We start from the raw sequence: 253 nt of genomic DNA on the forward strand, positions 1-253 counted from the left end.
AAAAGAAGGTGCGAAAACCTGGCGGCCGCCGAGAGACGGCCGAAAGGGAGATGGTACCTGCTGCTTTCCACGCCGCCCTCCCCCCCCACAGGGGGGGTGCTGGGGCGGCCAGGGGCGAGGTTCAATGACCCCAAGTTCACCTGTGGGAGTTCCGGGACGCCCTCCCCGCGTAGTTTTACAAACAAACCTCCCCTGGTGCAGACCAGAAACCAAAAAACCAAAAGAGCTGACAACTCTTAGTGGTGAATCACTT

The 253-nt window shown here is 59.3% G+C and overlaps 1 non-coding gene across 1 annotated transcript in view; it reads left to right on the forward strand.

Annotated features, from left to right (window-relative positions):
* The first annotated feature begins 231 nt into the window (after positions 1-231).
* The window catches only part of LOC132866897 (5.8S ribosomal RNA), a 154-nt gene continuing 132 nt past the window's right edge, over positions 232-253 (forward strand). Inside the window, exon 1 of the ribosomal RNA XR_009650656.1 lies at positions 232-253. This exon is cut by the window's right edge and continues 132 nt beyond it. This is a non-coding gene — a ribosomal RNA (5.8S ribosomal RNA).

This window comes from Neoarius graeffei, chromosome 18 (assembly GCF_027579695.1).
Source record: "Neoarius graeffei isolate fNeoGra1 chromosome 18, fNeoGra1.pri, whole genome shotgun sequence".
Classification (NCBI taxonomy): domain Eukaryota; kingdom Metazoa; phylum Chordata; class Actinopteri; order Siluriformes; family Ariidae; genus Neoarius; species Neoarius graeffei.